Here is a 21401-nt window from a genome sequence, read left to right on the forward strand (position 1 = left end):
TGGGCACCAGCGGGTGTCTCCCAGCAGCCAGGCATTCCAGGTAACTAGGCTGCACCCGACATGGGCTGCTGGGAGATAAAAAAAAACCCTAAACTGGAAATATATGTTTATAGAAAAAAGGAAGAACAGAGAATGACGTGAAAGTAGAATAGGGAAGGATGTTGGCTCATCTGTGGGTTTGGATCCTGCAGATGGCAATTCCCAGGAAGAGGGGAGGGGGAGGGGAAAAGGATATATAAGAAGTGCAATCAGCACAGTGAAGCAGACGGAGGGCGGGGGTCCCACATTGTACAACGTCTTTGCTGTAGTGAGGATCGGGCTGCGGGTCGGTTATGAGGACTCTGCTGATCTTGGGGGGTCTCGTTGTCGCTGTGCTGCTGGTGACCCCATCTAACGGTGAGCGGAGGGTGTCCCAGGATGGAGGAGAGGTGAGTTCCCGGGAGGGATTGTACGGTGTGAGGGCTCTACACATCCAGGAACATTCCGTCCATCAGAAGACCTTCTATAGACACAGCTGTCCAACCAGACATGTCCATACACATCAATTCCTACATATCACCGAGCAATGTCTGCAGACGTATACCGAGGACGATGTATGGATACGTATCTGTCCCGTATATATACCATGTCTGCAGACGTATACCGAGGACGATGTATGGATACGTATCTGTCCCGTATATATACGATGTCCGCAGACGTATACCGAGGACGATGTATGGATACGTATCTGTCCCGTATATATACGATGTCCGCAGACGTATACCGAGGACGAGGTATGGATACTGTCAAGAGAACCAGAGAGCACACAGAGACAGATTGCACAGAACCCAACGTGCTTTTATTGGGGAGGTTTTTGGGGCACAGACAACAGTTCCTTTAGTCCACAGATCCACACCAGACACAGCAACACAGTACAGTTCTCTGGAAGGCAATATGGAACAACAGGGGGATTGTAACCCACAGGGTTAGTCCACACAGGAGGCTCCAGGCAGGGATGGGTTAAGTCCAGGCAGGTTCATGGAGAACAAGGGGTTAAGTCCAGGTAGGTGATAGATCCAGGCAGGTTCATGGAGAACAAGGGGTTAAGTCCAGGCAGGGGATAGATCCAGGCAGGTTCACGGGGACAGCAGAAGATCCCTCCACAGTGCAGGGATTCCAGGCAGCACAGACAGTCCAGGAGATGAGGAGGAGGACGGGGGATGAGAGGAGCTGGCCCTCAGCCAGCCTTCCCTCACACACGCAGCCAGGAGAACACAATGGGGGTTTTCCTGCTCACCCTTAAGAATAGAGCTGGTAACCGAATACTTCCTATCGGGTTACCATGGCAACGGGCCCTGTCTCTCAGGTCTCCAGACCTGCCCAGGAATTCATGCATGAGGGGGAAGGGAGGAGATGGCCTGTTTGTGGATTCCTCCAGCAGGAGGCAAGGCTGCAAGCCAGGGGGGTGAGGGGCTGCTGAGGTCTGCCTGTGTCAGGGACAAAGAGGACTAGAAGTCCCAGCATGGATGGGACAGAAGGGTGGCATCCAGCAAACCTGGAGGATGGGGAAGGAAGGACCAGCTCCGTGACACCCCTCCCCCCTCCATTCTACAAGTGCCTCCAGGGGAACCTCAACAGGTTCCCGCAGAGGCACTTGTGGACTGCATTTACTGGGGGTCTTGCTGATGGGACAGCCCATCTGCATTGTGGTGCTGGCTTCCCCGTCGGTATTGGATGGTGAAATTGTAAGTTTGTAAGGCCAGGCTCCATCGTAAGAGGCGGCCATTATCCCCGGAGACCCGATTCAGCCAGGTGAGGGGGTTATGGTCCGTGAGGATGGTGAACTCCCGGCCATACAAATAGGGTTGAAGTTTCTTCAATGCCCACACTATGGCCAGGCACTCCTTCTCTATGGTGGCATAGGCCACCTCCCGGTCTAATAGTTTCCTGCTAAGGAAGGCCACAGGGTGCTCCTCCCCCTCCTCATTTACCTGGCTGAGGACGGCCCCCAGCCCATAAGTGGAGGCATCTGTCTGCACGATGAACCTTCGCTGGTAGTTGGGCGCTGCTAGGACGGGGTCATGGGAAAGGGCCTTCGGCCGATCAAATGCGGTCTGGCAGGCCAGGGTCCAGGTTACCATCCGGGGCATGGTCTTCTTGGTGAGATCTGTGAGGGGCTTCACAATCGTGCTGAAATGAGGAACAAATTTGCGGTAATAGTTAGCAGTGCCCAGGAACGCCATAACCTGTTTCTTGGTCTGGGGGGTGGGCCATTCCTTAATGGCTTCTATTTTAGCCGGTTCTGGGCGCAGTTTACCCCCTCCCACCCGGTGTCCTAAATATTGCACCTCCGCCATCCCCATCTGGCACTTATCTGGTCGAATCGTGAGGTTGGCCCCTGCAATTCGGTCCAGGACAAAGCCCACATGCTGGAGGTGGTCTTCCCATGTTTCACTAAAGATGGCGATGTCATCCAGGTAGGCGCAGGCAAAGTCATGACAGCCCTGCAGCAGCTGGTCCACCATGCGCTGGAAGGTGGCAGGAGCATTCTTCATGCCAAAAGGCATGTTGAGAAACTCAAACAGGCCGAAAGGGGTGATGAAGGCAGAGCGCTCCCGACCCTCTGAAGATAACGGGATTTGCCAGTAGCCCTTGCTCAAGTCCAGAGTAGTGACATAGCGGGCTCCAGCCAGCCGATCCAGTAGGTCATCGATACGGGGCATCGGGTAGGCGTCACTAACCGTGTGGTCATTGAGGCCTCGGTAGTCAACACAAAAGCGGATGCTACCATCTTTCTTAGGGACAAGAACAACAGGAGAGGCCCAGGGGCTCTGGGAGGGCTGAATAATTCCCAGATCCAGCATTTCGTTCAGTTCCTGTCTCATAGTGTTCTTAACAGCTGCGGGGACACGATATGGGGCTTGTTGGAGAGGCCGGGTTCCCAGGGTCTCCACATGGTGAGTGGTGATAGTAGTTTTTCCCGGCCGGGCCGAAAAAGCAGAACTGCGCTGGCCCAGGACAGCATTCATGGCCCTCTGTTGCCCCGGGTTCAGCTGCAGACTCAGGGGCACCTGGTGCACATCAGTTGGATGGCGTGCTGCTTCCAGGAGGTCCGGTACGGCCTCTTCCTCCTCCTCAGAGGGTATTGGACAGACGGCCATAACAAGGGGGTTTCGGTCATGGTACTCCTTGATCATATTGTCATGTACCGTTTTCTGCCGTCTCCCCCGATCATCTAGTCCAAGAATATAGTTAGTGTCATTCACTTTCCTAATGACACGGAAGGGTCCCTCCCATGTGGTTTGCAATTTGTTCTGGGGATTTGGGACAATCATGAGGACCTGTTGGTTTTCAGTAAACTCTCGGGTGCGTGCCTTGCGGTCATACCATGTCTTTTGCCGGACCTGGGCTGCTTGGAGATGGTCAGTTGCTAGGCCGGCTAGTTGTCCCATCTTTTCACGCAGTTCCAAGACATAGGGCACCACAGGGACCCCGGTATCTGGTAGTTGACCCTCCCAGTATTCCTTCAGTAGGGTCAGGGGGCCGCGGATTTTCCGCCCATACAGCAGTTCAAAGGGGGAAAATCCGGTAGATTCCCTGTGGCACCTCCCGGTAGGCAAAGAGGAGGTGGGGCAGGTATCTTTCCCAGTCTGGCTCTAGGTCTACAAAGGCCCATAGCATGGCCTTCAGGGTCCCGTTGAAGCGTTCACAAAGTCCATTGGTCTGGGGGTGATAAGGGCTTGTCCGGATGGCCCGCACTCCACAGTCTGCCAGAGGGACTGAACAAGGCCTGACATGAACTGAGTCCCTGATCTGACAGGATTTCAGCAGGGAAGCCCACTCGGGTGAAAACGGTAACCATGGCTTCTGCAACTTTGGGAGCTGTGATGCTAAACAGGGCGACTGCTTCGAGATAATGGAGTAGCATAGTCCACGATGGTCAGGATGTACCGCTTTCCAGATTTGCTGGGGCGAGCTAAGGGGCCCAGAATGTCAATAGCTACTCGTTGGAATGGCTCCTCAATAATGGGTAGGGGCTGTAGGGGGGCCCGCAGGCCACCTGTTCTTCCATGTCGCTGACAGGTATCGCAGGTACGGCAGTAGCGAGCTACCGATTGGGACATCCCAGGCCAATAGAAGGCCTGGGCCAACCTCCTTTCGGTCCCGTAGCTTTCCCTGATGCCCAGCCATGGGAATATCATGAGCAAGGTGTAGCAGTTGGGTCCGGAATTGTTGGGGAACTATCAGCTGTTTAGCCACGGTCTGGGCCCTCCTTCGGCATCGGTCTCCACCACTCGGTACAGCAACCCATTTTCCTGCACTATCCTTTCGCCGGTCCCCGGACCAGTCAGCCCTGCTCGGGCCCAGAAACTTGTCAGAGTAGGGTCGGTGGCTAAGTCCCCTTGAAACTTGTCCCGGTCCCATGTCACCCCAGCACTGTCAGCAGTCAGAGTGAGTCACTCACCGCGGGTCCGTCCACATGATGGGGTGACTCCTTCCTCTCAGCGGTTTCCCGGCAGGCCTGACTTTGTGTGACGGCTCCTACAAAGTGGCATTGAAGATCGCCAACATCATTCCCAAGAAGCACATCTGCAGGCAGTCCTCCCATTACACCCACGTTGCAGCGTTTAGGCCCCAAGCCATAGTCCAGATTGACGGTAGCAAGAGGGATGAAGCGTTTGGTGCCCCCTGCTAGTTTAATCACTATCCCAGGGCCAGGCTGTACAGCGTCAGGGTGCACCATTCGGGGGTCCACAATGGTGAGGAAGGCCCCTGAGTCTCGGAAGCCCACCGCCTTTTGTCCATCCACAGTGACCTCTTGCAAGTGCTTTCCTTGGAGGCTCTGGGTAGGGGCCCCCACCGGCAGTAGGCCAAAGACTCCTGGGGGGGTGTCCTTGTCTGCAGAAGCAAGATCCCAGTCTGAAGGGGGTGGGGCAAGTCCTCGGGAGCTTGGTACAGATCCACAGAATTCACTGGCCGGAGCAAGCTAGGCCTGAGAGTCTGTTCTTTGGCGAGGCAGCTGGCCTGGTAGTGACCAATCTGTCCACAGCCAAAGCACCGCCTATCTAAGGCCGGTCTGGGGCCCCGTTGTGAGGTGGTGGAACGAGGTGGTAGTAAGGGCCGTAGCGCTGGCACTATTTGTGGGGCCATCCGGCGATGGGGAGGCGTATAGGGCACTGGTGTAGGATGGGGCATCCTTGCCGCTTGGGGTGCCTCGGCCGCAGGCTTCTTCCATTGCGGGTTAATGAGGAGAGCCTCATCCGCTAAGGCTGCAGCTTCTTCCAGGGTGGCAGGTTTCCGCTCACGCACCCACTGTCGGAGCTCGGGGGGGCACTTGAAAAGGAATTGTTCCTTCAGGATGGCCTGGATGATCTGCTCAGGGGAGGTTGCCTTCTCCCCTTCCAGCCACCGGCGGCAGGCTACCGACAACTTGTGTGCAAACATTTTGAAGGAGGCCTCTGGGAGGCGGGGGGTAGTCCGGAACTGGGCCCGATATGACTCCGATGAGACCGCGTAGTAGTTCAGTATGGCCCTTTTTATCTCCTCATAGTTCCGTCTCTTGAGGGGGTCCATCATTCGGTAGGCTTCAGCAGCCCCTCCGTCAAGCAGCCCCACCATATGGCGAGTCTAGTCTGTGACTGGGACCTCCAGTAGTTCGCACTGGTATTCAAAGTCCTGGAAGAACCCATCCACAACTCCGCTGTGCTCTTGGTAGGGCTTAAAGTCCTTCCTGGATATTCTCTGGGCCTCCTGTGCCACAGGGACAGCCACAGGAGCAGCTGCTTGGTACTTTGCAGCTTTCCCACTCTGTCTCTTTTGAGCCTTTTCCATGGCCGCCAGCTTTCTATCTAGGGTGGCATCCCCCCCCCCCAGAATGGCCATCTCTTCCTCGTACCAGATGACCCAAGGGCTCTTGCCACTTGTGCTTTGAAGCTCTGGTCCATCTCCTCTCAGGACCGCTTGGCTCCTGCCTGTGCCCGCATCTTCCCGTTGCTGTTGGCTGGTTTCCTCCAGCATCTGGACCAGCTGATCTTTGGTAAGTCCCTTATAGTTGAGGCCCAAAGTTCTGGCCTTTTCTTGTAAGCTGGTTACCGTCCAGTGTTGATATTCCGGGGCGCCGCTTCCATGGTATGCAGACTCTCATCTGCCATCTCGAGTGCTCTCGTCCCGCTGCTGCCAACCAGTTGTCAAGAGAACCAGAGAGCACACAGAGACAGATTGCACGAACCCAACGTGCTTTTATTGGGGAGGTTTTTGGGGCACAGACAACAGTTCCTTTAGTCCACAGATCCACACCAGACACAGCAACACAGTACAGTTCTCTGGAAGGCAATATGGAACAACAGGGGGATTGTAACCCACAGGGTTAGTCCCCACAGGAGGCTCCAGGCAGGGATGGGTTAAGTCCAGGCAGGTTCACGGAGAACAAGGGGTTAAGTCCAGGTAGGTGATAGATCCAGGCAGGTTCATGGGAGAACAAGGGGTTAAGTCCAGGCAGGGGATAGATCCAGGCAGGTTCACGGGGACAGCAGAAGATCCCTCCACAGTGCAGGGATTCCAGGCAGCACAGACAGTCCAGGAGATGAGGAGGAGGACGGGGGATGAGAGGAGCTGGCCCTCAGCCAGCCTTCCCTCACACACGCAGCCAGGAGAACACAATGGGGGTTTTCCTGCTCACCCTTAAGAATAGAGCTGGTAACCGAATACTTCCTATCGGGTTACCATGGCAACGGGCCCTGTCTCTCAGGTCTCCAGACCTGCCCAGGAATTCATGCATGAGGGGAAGGGAGGAGATGGCCTGTTTGTGGATTCCTCCAGCAGGAGGCAAGGCTGCAAGCCAGGGGGGTGAGGGGCTGCTGAGGTCTGCCTGTGTCAGGGACAAAGAGACTAGAAGTCCCAGCATGGATGGGACAGAAGGGTGGCATCCAGCAAACCTGGAGGATGGGGAAGGAAGGACCAGCTCCGTGACAGATACGTATCTGTCCCGTGTATATACGATGTCCTGCAGACGTATACCGAGGACGACGTATGGATACGTATCTGTCCCGTATATATACCATGTCTGCAGACGTATACCGAGGACGACGTATGGATACGTATCTGTCCCGTATATATACCATGTCTGCAGACGTATACCGAGGACGATGTATGGATACGTATCCGTCCCGTATATATACCATGTCTGAAGACGTATACCGAGGACGATGTATGGATACGTATCTGTCCCGTATATATACGATGTCTGCAGACGTATACCGAGGACGATGTATGGATACGTATCCGTCCCGTATATATACCATGTCTGCAGACGTATACCGAGGACGATGTATGGATACGTATCCGTCCCGTATATATACAATGTCTGCAGACGTATACCGAGGACGATGTATGGATACGTATCTGTCCTGTATATATACGATGTCCGCAGACGTATACCGAGGACGATGTATGGATACGTATCTGTCCCGTATATATACCATGTCTGCAGATGTATACCGAGGACCATGTATGGATACGTATCTGTCCCGTGTATATACCATGTCTGCAGACGTATACCGAGGACGATGTATGGATACGTATCTGTCCCGTATATATATGATGTCTGCAGACGTATACCGAGGACGATGTATGGATACGTATCTGTCCCGTATATATACGATGTCTGCAGACGTATTCCGAGGACGATGTATGGATACGTATCTGTCCCGTATATATACGATGTCTGCAGACGTATACCGAGGACGATGTATGGATACGTATCTGTCCTGTATATATACGATGTCTGCAGACGTATACCGAGGACGATGTATGGATACGTATCTGTCCCGTATATATACCATGTCTGCAGACGTATACCGAGGACGATGTATGGATACGTATCTGTCCTGCGTTGAGTACGGACGCTTCATGATGCCATCATGGGAAAGTCAGTAAACCACGCCCCCCAATGTCCGGAGGTCAGGTGTATGTCTGGTATCTATGGTTACAGCAGATTCTTATTGTTCCAATCGTATTGTATCATTTGTGATGTAGTTGGATGGATTGGATACTTTTATGTATATTTAGATGGAGAACGATGGGAGCGGCGGGCTATACACCTCCAGCTGAGCACCAAAACCTACAGATCAGCAATGAGCGGGATCTACCAAGACTGGAGCAGCTATGCAGAGCAACCAATCAGCTTCTAGCTTCAGATTGTTCAGTTAAACTTTGAAAATGAAAGCTAGAAGCTGATTGGTTGCCGTACAAAGCTACCCTAGTCTTTGTAGATTCCCCTCATTGTGTCCATTGCACCCCCTGGAGGTGGGGTCTTGGCAAAGTGGCCATTACGCCTTATGACCCCTCCCCCTCCCATCCATGTGTGTGCGGTGATCACCGTGCCGCAAACTTATGGAAATATAATTTTGCTCAAGATAATGATAGATGATATACACCATATTGCCCCAAATATTGTCCCCGCCCCCCCTATATACACAATATTGCCCCAAGCATTGGGCCGCCGGTCTCTCCACGCACATGACCTTTAATGACCCCCCAGTCTTAGTCCGTAGGGTTCAATATTGAGTTGGCCCCGCCCTTTCCACACACATGACCTTTAATGGCCCCCCAGTCTTAGTCCGTAGGGTTCAATATTGGGTTGGCCCCGCCCTTTGCAGATATAACTGGTTCAATTCTTCTGGGAAGGCCGTCTACAAGGTTTAGGAGGGTGTCTATGGGAAGGTTGGACCATTCTTCCAGAAGCACATTTGTCAGGTCAGGCACTGATGTCGGGGGAGGAGGCCTGGCTCGCAGTCTCCGCTCTAATTCATCCCAAAGGTGTTCTATGGGGTTGAGGTCAGGACTCTGTGCAGGACAGTCAAGTTCCTCCACCCCAAACTGGCTCCTCCATGTCTTTATGGACCTTGGTTTGTGCACTGGTGGGCAGCCATGTTGGAACAGGAAGGGGCCATCCCCAAACTCTTCCCACAAAGTTGGGAGCATGAAATTGTCCAAAATGTCACCTTAAGAGTTCCCTTCACTGGAACTAGGGGGCCAACCCAACCCCTGAGGAACACCCCCACACCATAATCTCCCTCCACCAAACTTTACACTTGGCACAATGCAGTCAGGCAACTACCGTACTCCTAGAAACCACCAAACCCAGACACGTCCATCGGATTGTCAGACAGAGAAGTGTGATTGGTCACTCCAGAGAACACGTCTCCACTGCTCTAGAGTCCAGTGGCAGCGTGCTTTACACCACGGCATCCGACACTTTGCATTGAACTTGGTGATGGAAGGCTTGGATGCAGCTGCTCGGCCATGGAAACCCATTCCATGGAGCTCTCTACGCACTGTTGTTGGGCTCATCTGAAGGCCACACCAAGTTTGGAGGTCTTTAGCTATTGACTCTGCAGACAGTTGGCGACTTCTGCGCACTGTGCGCTTCAGCATGCGCTGACCCCGCCCTGTCATGTGACGTGGCCTACCACTTGGTGGCTGAGTGGCTGTTGTTCCCAGTGGCTTCCACTTTGTTATAATCCCACTAACAGTTGAGCGTGGCATATTTAGTAGCCAGGAAATGTCACGGATGGACTTATTGCCCAGGTGGCCACCTATCACGGGACCACGCTTGGAGTCACTGAGCTCCTGAGAGCGACCCATTCTTTCACCAATGTTTGCAGAAGCAGTCTGCATGCCTAGGGGCTTGATTGTATACACCTGTGTCCATGGAGGGGATTGGAACACCTGAATCACAAGATATGGAGGGATTGGAACACCTGAATCACATGATATGGAGGGGATTGGAACACCTAAATCACATGATATGGAGGGGATTGGAACACCTGAATCACATGATATGGAAGGGATTGGAACACCTGAATCACATGATATGGAGGGGATTGGAACACCTGAATCACATGATATGGAGGGGATTGGAACACCTGAATCACATGATATGGAGGGGATTGGAACACCTGAATCACATGATTGGGAGGGGATTGGAACACCTGAATCACATGATATGGAGGGGATTGGAACACCTGAATCACATGATATGGGGGGCGGGGCCAATACTTTTGACAATATAGTGTATATATAAGGAGGGGGAGGGGTTGGAGGACACGCTCTGTTATTTTCCTGTAAAAGTGATGATTCTTATTGTAGAAGATTAGCCGGTCCCGTCCTTTCCATATCTCCGCTGAATGATGAATCTTTGTTTGATTCTGTAGAAGAAGTCGATGGACTCCAGAGATCTGATGGCCCCAGCAGGACTCAGTGAGAGCCGCATAAGGGAAACCCGGGAATCTCTCCCGTGCTGCCGACAGCACATACGCAGACCTTGCAGGGTACGGTATTGGAGATGACACTTTGGGGTTTATTTATAAAAGAATCTCCAGAACTATCAGTCTGGTGGTCCGGCATGTACATTCATTCTGTACGAGGAATCCAGCGACTGAGGATGGGGGAACTGAATGTTCTTCAGGTGTCTTCTCTTTGGGACGAATGTTCTTATGAATATAAAATATAGAAATGAGCGCTAAGAGAGTATGAATGGTCAGTGCTGATAGCAACGTATTACAGGAGGGCTGGACATAATAATCCCATAGACTGGTGAGGATGAGGATGATCCCATAGACTGGTGAGGATGAGGATGATCCCACAGACTGGTGAGGATGATCACATAGACTGGTGAGGATGAGGCTAATCCAATAGACTGGTGGTGGTGATGATGATCTCATAGACTGGTGATCATGATGATAACAAAGATGATTCCATAGACTGGTGGTGGTGGTGATGATGAGGATGATGATGATAATCCCATAGACTGGTGATGATGATAACCTTCATCACCAGTCTATGGGATCATCATCTTTATTCTATGGGATTATCATCATCATCATCACCAATCCATGGGATCATCATCATCATCACCACTCCATGGGATCATCATCATCACCACCAGTCCATGGGATCATCATCATCACCACCAGTCCATGGGATCATCATCACCATCACCAGTCTATGGGATCATCATCATCATCACCAGTCCATGGGATCATCATCATCCTCACCAGTCCATGGGATCATCATCATCATCACCACCAGTCTATGGGATCATCATCATCATCACCAGTCTATGGGATCATCATCACCATCACCAGTCTATGGGATCATCATCACCATCACCAGTCTATGGGATCATCATCACCATCACCAGTCTATGGGATCATCATCATCACCAGTCCATGGGATCATCATCATCATCACCAGTCCATGGGATCATCATCATCACCAATCCATAGGATCATCATCATCACCAGTCCATGGGATCATCATCATCACCAGATTATCATCATCATGATCCTGTAGACTGCCGGTGGTGGTGATGATGATGATCCCATGGACTGGTGATGATGATGATCCTATGGATTGGTGATGATGATGATCCCATAGACTGGTGATGATGATGATCCCATGGACTGGTGATGATGATGATGATCCCATAGACTGGTGATGGTGATGATGATCCCATGGACTGGTGGTGATGATGATCCCATGGATTGGTGATGATGATGATGATGATCCCATGGATTGGTGATGATGATGATGATGATGATGATCCCATAGACTGGTGATGATGATGATGATGATCCCATGGACTGGTGATGATGATGATCCCATGGATTGGTGATGGTGATGATGATCCCATAGACTGGTGATGATGATGATCCCATGAACTGGTGATGATGATGATGATGATGATCCCATGGACTGGTGATGATGGTTGGTAGGGATGAGTCCTTGGTGGGAACACAGGTTCAGACAGAACATTGCTTGTCCAGGCCTTCATCTGAACGCCCAATCTTTTCCCACTTTGGCGGGACCCGGCTGTCATGTGTTCCGCCATCACTGTACTGTATATGGCAGCTCCTTCCTGTCAATGCCGGTGAAGGGAGCAGCAGAAGCTGGCAGGGTCAGGTACAGTGCCTGTCGGATGGGCTCTGTACACAGTGTCCGAGGATGGCTCCATTCACACACATGAACGGGTGACCTGGCCCCCAGAGGGCCATCTCTGAGGTCATGTGTCTACACGGCACTCCAGAAACAGACGTCCACCACTCCGCCCATTTATTCATACTGTGGGGGCAGTAAGGGGGTAAAAACTACGACCAGAAGAAACCCCCCCGATTCTGCCCCATTCTCACAACCAACTTGCCCAGAACGAATGTACATGAGACTTTGCTGGACGAATAGCTGTACATCTTCTATAAATAGAGGCGTCATGTCTCCTGTCTGTGGGGTCATCTGCCGCCATCTTCTGACACGCCGGTCACTGTACTAATCCCCCTCTCCTCTCCTCTCTTCTCTTCTCTTCTCTCCTCGCAGAGATGTGTGGGTGTAGGATCATTTGGTTTGCCACCTCCTGGCCGACCGTATCGCCAATGATGGACAGGTAATCCGAGTTCTATGTGTGATGTCCCCGGGGATGGGGGGGGATGGGGGGGACATCCAGAAATTCTGCCCCTCCCCCTCAGGGTGATACAGTCATGGCCGAAATTGTTGGCACCCTTGATATTTTTCCTGAAAATCAAGTATTTCACACAAAAAAGGTATTGCATTAACACATGTTTTGCTATACACATGTTTATTCCCTTTGTATGTATTGGAACAAATATAAAACAGAGGCAGAAAAGCAAATATGACATAATGTCACACAAAACCCCAAAAATGGGCTGGACAAAAGTATTGGCACCCTTAACTTAATATTTGGTTGCACACCCTTTGGAAAACATAACTGAAATCAGTCGCTTCCTATAACCATCAATAAGCTTCTGACACCTCTCACCCGGAATTTTGGACCACTCTTCCTTTGCAAACAGCTCCAGGTCTCTCTTATTGGAAGGACACCTTTTCCCAACAGCAATTTTAAGATCTCTCCACAGGTGTTCAATGGGATTTAGATCTGGGCTCATTGCTGGCCACTTCAGAACTCTCCAGCGCTTCTTTGCCATCCATTTCTGAGTGCTTTTTGACGTATGTTTGGGGTCATTGTCCTGCTGGAAGACCCAGGATCTTGGACGCAAACCCAGCTTTCTGACACTGGGCCCTACAGTGCGACCCAAAATCCTTTGGTAATCCTCAGATTTCATGATGCCTTGCACACAGTCAAGGCACCCAGTGCCAGAGGCAGCAAAACAACCCCAAAACATCATTGAACCTCCACCATATTTTACCGTAGGTACTGTGTTTTGTTCTTTGTAGGCCTCATTCCGTTTTCGGTAAACAGTAGAATGATGTGCTTTACCGAAAAGCTCTATCTTGGTCTCATCTGTCCACAAGACGTTTTCCCAGAAGGCTTTTGGCTTACTCAAGTACATTTTGGCAAACTGTAGTCTTGCTTTTTTATGTCTCTGTGTCAGCAGTGGGGTCCTCCTGGGTCTCCTGCCATAGCGTTTCATTTCATTTAAATGTCGACGGATAGTTCGCGCTGACACTGATGCTCCCTGAGCCTGCAGGACAGCTTGAATGTCTTTGGAACATGTTTGGGGCTGCTTATCCACCATCCGGACTATTCTGCGTTGCAATCTTTCATCAATTTTCCTCATCCGTCCACGACCAGGGAGATTAGCTACAGTGCCATGGGTTGCAAACTTCTTGATAATGTTGCGCACTGTGGACAAAGGCAAATCTAGTTCTCTGGAGATGGACTTGTAACCTTGAGATTGTTGATATTTTGCCACAATTTTGGTTCTCAGGTCCTCAGACAGTTCTCGTCTCCTCTTTCTGTTGTCCATGCTTAGTGTGGCACAGACAGACACACAATGCAAAGGTTAAGTGAACGTCTCTCCTTTTTATCTGCTTTCAGGTGTGATTTCTATATTGCCCACACCTGTTACTTGCCCCAGGTGAGTTTACAGGAGCATCACATGCTTGTAACATTCTTATTTATCCGCAGTTGTGAAAGGGTGCCAATACTTTTGTCCAGCCCATTTTTGGAGGTTTGTGTGACATTATGTCGAATTTGCTTTCTTTCCTCCCTTTTTTTGTTTTGTCCCAATACACACAAAGGGAATAAACATGTGTATAGCAAAACATGTGTTAATGCAATACGTTTCGTGAGAAATACATGATTTCCTGGAGAAATATCAAGGGTGCCAACAATTTCGGCCATGACTGTATTTCATTGTCTAGTAGAATGATCCCTTCATACATCCCTACCTACTACTTACTGTACACACCGGGGGGGGGGGGGGGCTGTATCCCCGCTCAGGAGATTCCCCTTCACTTCCTGTCCCACAGTCACAACAGGAAGTCAGAGGATCCAGGGAACATGCGGGGGGCCTGAGGGCACCAAACTGTGCAGAGACGGGGCCACACCGTACATTCCACTAACATTGAATGAATCAACACCAAGAAATAACTTCACAGCAGAACCCCCCCTTATATTAGGGTCTAATGTTCCCCTTACAGAGTCCTCATCAGAGTCCCCCCTCCCCATATATAAGGGTACCCCTCATAGTCCCCCCTTACATCCGGGTCCCAATTGAGTCCAATGCCGGAGAAATCTGCTGCTGTGTTGTGATGAGCAATCAGGGCCCGGACAAGGGGGGGGGGGCAGAAGGGGGAGGTGACCCGGGTGCAGGGAGGCAAGGGGGGGGGGGGCAGAGAATGGACGCAGAGTGGTACCCCCATTCTATGACATGTATGTACAGTAGGGAGGGGGTCAGAGAATGGACGCAGAGTGGTACCCCCATTCTACGACATGTATGTACAGTGGGGGAGGGGGTCAGAGAATGGACGCAGAGTGGTACCCCCATTCTATGACATGTATGTACAGTGGGGGAGGGGGGCAGAGAATGGACGCAGAGTGGTACCCCCATTCTACGACATGTATGTACAGTGGGGGAGGGGGTCAGAGAATGGACGCAGAGTGGTACCCCCATTCTACATGTATGTACAGTGGGGGAGGGGGGCAGAGAATGGACGCAGAGTGGTACCCCCATTCTATGACATGTATTTTCAGTGGGGGAGGGGGTCAGAGAATGGACGCAGAGTGGTACCCCCATTCTACATGTATGTACAGTGGGGGAGGGGGTCAGAGAATGGACGCAGAGTGGTACCCCCATTCTACGACATGTATGTACAGTGGGGGTGGGGGTCAGAGAATGGACGCAGAGTGGTACCCCCATTCTATGACATGTATGTACAGTGGGGGAGGGGGTCAGAGAATGGACGCAGAGTGGTACCCCCATTGTATGACATGTATGTACAGTGGGGGTGGGGGTCAGAGAATGGACGCAGAGTGGTACCCCCATTCTACGACATGTATGTACAGTGGGGGAGGGGGGCGCAGTTCTGGATCCTCGCCCTGGGAGCTGGACAACCCCGGGAACAATGGCGGGGGCGTGGCGCACTGTAGGCGCACATTCATGGCAATACACCACAATGGACAATGGATGGCGCCACCCAGCAGCTGTCTGAGAGCTTTTCTGGTGTCTCCGCCGGGGAGGATTTTACAGGTAAAAACACAAATCAAATCCGCTGAGAAATCTTCCAGGACGATGGTGGGGGAGGGAGGGGCCGGTGACAGGGTCTCTGCAAGGAACAGCACCATGTTCATGGACCGCCTCAGTGACACTCTGCCTCTCACTTCCTGTTGTGTCTCCAGGACAGGAAGTGAAGAGAAATCTCCCCAGTTTTTGATACCGCCATTTTTAAAGGGTAACTCCACTTTCATGGGAAAAAAATATCCAATCAAACAAATAATATAACATAGAATGGGGACACGAGTCGTATTGTAATGGAATGTTAGAAATAATTCCCTTTCCTTGTCAGTCTGTCATTTCCTGTAACAATGCAATATGGCCGCCTGTACACAGATGGTATACAGAGCCCCCCCCCCCCCCCCAGATATGTAATTTGCTGCTTGTCTGATTTGCTCACCGATTTCCCCCGAGTCTGCACTAAGATACAAGTCCGATTTTGGACAACAAAAGTGCCATTTTGGGTGAGATACTTCCAAAGAGAAATCACGTCTAAAGGGATGCAGACCCTGCCACTTTCCTCATGAGTGCCCTGCAGGTGCAGCAGCTGAGCGATCATTGTAAAGTCCCTCCCATTCACAGTCACTCTGCACATGGACACAGAGAAACAGACAGATTTATTCAGCATAACAAAGAGAGTAATCTGCTACAAAGTTTGTTGCCATCCCTGCAATGTACAGAGACCTCCTAGAGGGGGGAGGGGCTTATTCTGAACAAAAGTGGAGTTACTATGTACAAATCTGAAGCGTGTGCAGATGTGCCCGGCAGAGACGTGCGACATCTACACATTCACAACATCCTGAGGTCCGGGACCTCCATACTCGCAGTGTCTATGAGCATGTGCACAGATGTTCCTGAAGCTCTGCAGCATATCTGCGCATGCATGGAAGGCACCCGGAGTCACGTTATTCTCAACTAGCCACATAAAAGTCAGAATTGCAGACTTTGGGCGTGCTACACAGGCCCCAGGAAATGTCATCATTGTACACAGGACATGTGTACAACATCCAGTCTCTCTATCCTGCCGTTGGGACCTCTCTCCCAGTATACTGTACACAGGACATGTGTAGCACATCCAGTCTCTCTGTCCTGCCGCTGAGACCCCCCTCCCAGTATACTGTACACAGGACATGTGTAGCACATCCAGTCTCTCTGCCCTGCCTCTGGGACCTCTCTCCCAGTATACTGTACACAGGACATGTGTAGCACATCCAGTCTCCCTGTCCTGCCGCTGAGACCCCCCTCCCAGTATACTGTACACAGGACATGTGTAGCACATCCAATCTCTCTGCCCTGCCTCTGGGACCTCTCTCCCAGTATACTGTACACAGGACATGTGTAGCACATCCAGTCTCTCTGCCCTGCCTCTGGGACCCCTCTACCAGTATACTGTACACAGGACATGTGTAGCACATCCAGTCTCTCTGTCCTGCCTCTGGGACCTCTCTCCCAGTATACTGTACACAGGACATGTGTAGCACATCCAGTCTCCCTGTCCTGCCGCTGAGACCCCCCTCCCAGTATACTGTACACAGGACATGTGTAGCACATCCAGTCTCTCTGCCCTGCCTCTGGGACCTCTCTCCCAGTCTACTGTACACAGGACATGTGTAGCACATCCAGTCTCTCTGTCCTGCCGCTGGGACTCCTCTACCAGTATAATGTACACAGGACATGTGTAGCACATCCAGTCTCTGTCCTGCCGCTGGGACTCCTCTACCAGTATAATGTACACAGGACATGTGTAGCACATCCAGTCTCTCTGTCCTGCTGCTGGAAGCCCTCTCCCAGTATAATGTACAGAGAACATGTGTAGCACATCCAGTCTCTCTGTCCTGCAGTAGGGACCCCTCTACCAGTATACTGTACACAGGACATGTGTAGCACATCCAGTTCCTCTGTATAAGACCCCACATCTCTTCTTTAAACTGGAAAGCATCTGATAAAAAAAAAAAAAATCTAGTGCTTTCCAAAAAAAATAAAATAAATAAAAGGCCTTGTTTACACCGGCCTGCAAATGGAAGTGACGTCATGACATCGCTCTGGTCCTCCTGGGTCATAGACACGAGCGGAGGCCATCTTTCCTCTGATCATCTCTATGACCAGCCACCGCAACACTGATGAGTCAGGTAATCCCGACAACCACCGGAAAGCAGTAGAAGGAAAGGGGGCGACCCCTCCCGCCACTTTTATTAGTGATCCAGCGGCTATTCAGCGGCTCGGATCACTTTTAGGAGAAAGAGCAGCGGCTGCTGAAAATTCGAATTCCGGGGTTGCGGCATCCAGCTGCAGCCATAGACCCCGGAACTCCACTACTATATCCAGGTAGGCGGTCGGCAGGTACCCCTGTATACTCAGAGAAGGCGTGGCCAGCCGGTCTGACTCTGTGCTTATAAACAACACAGCACCAGACTGAGAATATACAAAGATACAATGTTACCTGTTGTTACTTTTGTATCTTTCTGTTCATTCATCTGTAGATCAATGGGATGAACTTAGATCTGCAAAGGATGTCAGTAAAAGCAACCGGACATTTCTTTTCCTTTTTTTTTTTTACAAAAACTGTTCCTGTGTTTATCCCTTAGTAACCCTTAGTGACCCCAATCAGCCCGAATTATCTCCTTCGTCTCCTTCTCTCTTCAGCTATTGTTTTCCGGATGAGTTTTTCTCCCCTTAAACCAGTAAACGTAACAAAACGCGCTGTTTCTGTGTTTGATGGGTGTCCGTTTACAAACAAACAGCGTTGCTGCATGAAAAGTGCGCATTTATTTCCGGGATTTCTTCTGTTTCTAATGACCCTAAAATGATGATTCTGCTACAAAGCATCGCAAAGTGATTGACAGATGAAGGAAAGGGTTCGGGGGTTTTATTTTTTAACTTTGCACTTTTTTAACCCCTTCCCGCCGACGCCTCCCGGCCCTTTAAGAGATTCTGACGTCGGGAGGCGGGGCGGTGGGGGCGTGGTTTAGGAATCATGTGACCGCCGTGATGACGCGTCACGGTGGTCACATGATCGGGAAAGGTCCCGTTCGAAAGAGCGGAGCGGGACCTTTCCGTGAGTACTACACATGTGTGCGGGGAGCGCGCAGGGCGCGCGCTCTCAGCACATATGTATTTAGTTCCATGGACGCAAATATGCGGCCGCTCGGCGTCTAGGCCCAGACGCCGGGAGGCCGCAAATCTGCGTGCGGCCGGCGCAAAGGGGTTAAATGTGAAACTTGTAAATATATAAAAAGACGTTTAAATATTATTAGTTAGTAGGATAGAGACAAACAAAAAAAAAACAAAAATCATCAGGAAAATAATCAGTGAATGGAGGAGGAGAATACGGAGTTAATTAGGGCTGATTAGAGGAAACGAAGGGCTAACAAGGGGAGAAACAGAGGAACATTGAAGTAAAAACGACTTTTTTTTTACTTGTCGGGTCGCTTTAACCGACTTCATCAGCAGACGGAAGTTCATCCCTTTGATCTGCAGATGAATAAACAGAAAGATACAAAATGAAGCAATGTTACTTTTTATCTTTCTGTATTGGTGATAATTAGTGGCAGGCTGATTATTTTTTTACTGCTTCAGCTGTCAGAATGTTCTGTGTACTGGGCAGTGCCGCCAGGGCCGGATCTAGGGGGGTGCTGGGGTCAGCTGTGCCCCCGAGATTTTAGCTGTGCCCCTCCCAAGTCTCTGAGAGCTCCTTATCCAGTGATCCATAAGCCAGTCTGATGCAGAGAGCTGATGTAAGGGGGACTCTGATGGGGACATCTGATGTAAGGGGGCACTCTGATGGGGACATCTGATGTAAGGGGGCACTCTGATGGGGACATCTGATGTAAGGGGGGCACTCTGATAGGGACATCTGATGTAAGGGGGACTCTAATGGGGACACCTGATGTAAGGGGGCACTCTGATAGGGACATCTGATGTAAGGGGGCTCTCTGATGGGGACAGTTGATGCAAGGGGGCACTCTGATGGGGACACCTGATGTAAGGGGGCACTCTGATGGGGACACTTGATGTAAGGGGGCACTCTGATGGGGACACCTGATGTAAGGGGACATTATAGTGGGGACATCTGATGTAAGGGGGGCACTCTGATGGGGACACCTGATGTAAGGGGGCACTCTGATCGGGACACCTGATGTAAGGGGACACTCTGATGGGGACACCTGATGTAAGGGGGCACTCTGATGGGGACACCTGATGTAAGGGGGCACTCTGATCGGGACACCTGATGTAAGGGGGCACTCTGATGGGAATGCCTGATATAAGGGGGCACTCTGATGGGAATGCCTGATATAAGGGGGCACTCTGATGGGGACACCTGATGTAAGGGGGCACTCTGATGGGGACACCTGATGTAAGGGGGGCACTCTGATGGGGACACCTGATGTAAGGGGGGCACTCTGATGGGGACACCTGATGTAAGGGGGCACTCTGATGGGGACATCTGATGTAAGGGGGCACTCTGATGGGAACCTGGAAGTAAGGGGGCCTCGGACAGGGACCAGGATGTAAGGTGGGTTCAGATGGGGAGGGGGGCTCCTAAGATGGACTCTGATACATGGGAGATTCTGATGGGGACATGTGATGTAAAGGGGCACTCTGATGGGAACCTTATATAAAGGGGGACTGTGATGAGGACTCCTGATATAAGGGGCCACAGGTTCTTTTTGATCACCTAAATCTAACAACAGCCTAATACATAATAGTGTTTCCCGGGTCATGACACCATGTGACATGACACATTATGAGCCCTAACTTTTTTTACTGCACCCCCAGATCAGATAGGGTAGATCCGACCCTGAGTGCCACTGTGATTAGTCAGAGCTGAATTGCTGAGTACTGGGACGGGGGCGGTCCTGGCCGCAGGGCAGAAGGACTGGACGTGCTACACATTCCCTGTGTACATTGATGACATATTTGTGGACCTGTGTAGCACGCCCAGAGTCTGCAGCTGGTTAAACAACAATACATGTGTTACCTTGTTATCTTCAGTAATGACAACCTTGTCCCCACATAAACAGGTCCATAGCAGAAACGTACAAATCGCTCCGATCCCTGGAGGGTAAGAGGGGGAGGGGTTAAATATAATTGTGTAGGAGGAAGGGGGGAGGAGCCAGGTGCAAAATCACTTCCATTGGTTGGAAGGTCCGCTATAAGTAACCTCCTTCTTCTTCTTCTTCCTTCCCTTCCAGGCATTGAAGCCGTGACTCCGCCCTCTCCAGGCCGCTTTGATCCTCTTATCGCTCTTCATAGGTCTGCACAGCTCTTCAGGGACCGACAACCGGAAACGACGCGCTGACTTGTATCGCTTTACTAACATTTCTTTTTTTGCCCAATAAAAATGTGTGATTGGTGAGCAGAGCGCGGCATTGGTTGTGTCTTCTATCTGCCCGGAGTTCAGGAGGTTATTGGGCAGGAAGGTGAAATGTTTCCACGCTGATGGTACAAAGAGAAGGAAATGATAGCACGGGGGACACCATGGAAGGAAAGTGACAGATCCTCACATGGGGGGAGGGGCATCTCCTGCTATTGGTGGGACAATCATCCACCCAGATATGAGGGTCTATTTACACAGAAAACATTCTCTGTGCCATTGTCTCCACCGCCGTCACCAATCACTCCCTGTCATTTGCAGTGGCTAAGTGGTTAGCACTTCCCCCTGGCAGTACTCGGGTCGTCGGTTCAAATCCCAACCACAGCAACACCTGCCTGGAGTTTGCATGTTCTCCCTGTGCCTGCATGGGTTTCCTCTCACACTCCAAAGACATGCTGGGAGGTGAATTGGATCCTGTCTACATTGGCCCTAGTATGTGTATGTATGAATGTAAGTTGGGGACCTTAGATTGTACGCTCCTCGGGGGCGGGGTCTGATGGGAATGTACAATATATATA

The 21401-nt window shown here is 51.1% G+C and overlaps 1 long non-coding RNA gene across 2 annotated transcripts; it reads left to right on the forward strand.

Annotated features, from left to right (window-relative positions):
• The first annotated feature begins 239 nt into the window (after nt 1-239).
• LOC149428182 (uncharacterized) lies at nt 240-20870 on the forward strand. 2 transcript variants are annotated; one of them, XR_016310850.1, is made up of 4 exons: nt 241-428; nt 10194-10310; nt 12352-12418; nt 20702-20870. It is a non-coding gene; the product is annotated as an uncharacterized LOC149428182 (long non-coding RNA). The 2 variants fall into 2 exon arrangements; XR_016310849.1 differs by lacking the exon at nt 12352-12418 and having other exon boundaries at nt 240-428.
• Nucleotides 20871-21401: the final 531 nt, after the last annotated feature.

Source organism: Staurois parvus, unplaced genomic scaffold (genome assembly GCF_062004578.1).
Source record: "Staurois parvus isolate SC_StPar_1 unplaced genomic scaffold, SC_StPar_1.0 ptg003432l, whole genome shotgun sequence".
NCBI classification, from domain to species: Eukaryota; Metazoa; Chordata; class Amphibia; order Anura; family Ranidae; genus Staurois; species Staurois parvus.